Raw genomic sequence first — 1,308 nt, 5'->3', positions numbered from 1 at the left:
TTGAGGTGGGTATAGAGCTTGGGCAGCTAGGAAACCGGCTAGGGTGTTTTCATGCTGTCTTGCAAAATCCAACTGTTTTACTTAAGTATTTTGTTTTTAATATAACATTTTACTTAAGTAATAAAAAGAAGTATTTTCATATATTCGGACAAGTGGAATGGTACATGGCCTAGTTTGGGCCAGCACAACGCCGCGTGTGTTCGAGGGTTGAAAAATCTAAGGGACATGCGCAGCGGGTAGGCATCACCGGTGAATTGGCTGGGGAACCTAATTAGTTGGTGGAACCTTGGACGGATTGCGGGCGTTTGACCTCTTCATGGCGTCTCCGGGCCGGTCCATGGTTTGTCCGACTGAAGGACGGTTCAGGAGCGTTACAGTCACCCCCTGACAGTGTGAGTCCACCCGACTCCACACTCATCTGGGTTGGACTCTGATACCACTTGTATCGCCCCGACCGCCACCTCTCAGTGGGGCCCATATCCAATATCAGTCTATGGGCCCACTTTTTTTAATGGATCTCACGTCCTCTCTCTAGGCCCGTGAGCTCATCTATATCTAACGGCCGGTTTGTTACGTATGGGAGGTTTTAAAGACTTGTTACCGTCGCTACAAATCACCACATGATCTTTTCCTGTGTTTTGTCCTCACTCGCACAGTTACGACAGTCACTTCTTCCAAGGTCACCCATCCTGAAACTACTCCACCATAAGCACGCTTAACTGTGGAGTTTCCTGAGGACCCTTGACCAAAAAGATATGTGTACTTTGGTGACATAGGTGGTCAAATCAATTTTTTTAAACCTCTCCGCAAGCTGGGTTGTCACAACTTTTGAGATGAAAACTCCTCAAAACCAGTTGTCCATATATCTTATATAGTATTCATAATCCTTGTCTATCTTATAATGTAAGATATTTTTATCCAATCTCACTATATATATTAAGACTCATAAGGGTGAAAGTTAATCATCCAAAAATAGAATCTAAATATTAAGAAAGAAGTACGTAAGAAGGAATAGCAGCCCCAACTACAATGATCGCATGTTCAGCGGGAGCGAGGCGGCCAGAGATGAGCTATATTTGTGTGTTTTTCATTGGTTCAGGTTAGTCCTTAACTAATTTGACTTAGATTCCAACAAAATATATTCTGACCAGTCATGCTAGATAGAAACTATGATGAGTTTGAGATGTCTCTTTCCGAAACAGAATGAGCTAAAGCTATCTTTGAACTTGCAATATCTCAGCCTGCTTTAGACATGCCCGAGCTGCTATGGAAGGTAATTTTGTTTCAGTCTAAAGCATCCAGAATATT

This window comes from Camelina sativa, chromosome 2 (assembly GCF_000633955.1).
Source record: "Camelina sativa cultivar DH55 chromosome 2, Cs, whole genome shotgun sequence".
In the NCBI taxonomy this organism is placed as follows: Eukaryota; Viridiplantae; Streptophyta; class Magnoliopsida; order Brassicales; family Brassicaceae; genus Camelina; species Camelina sativa.
Note: the sequence above shows the minus strand (reverse complement) of the source record.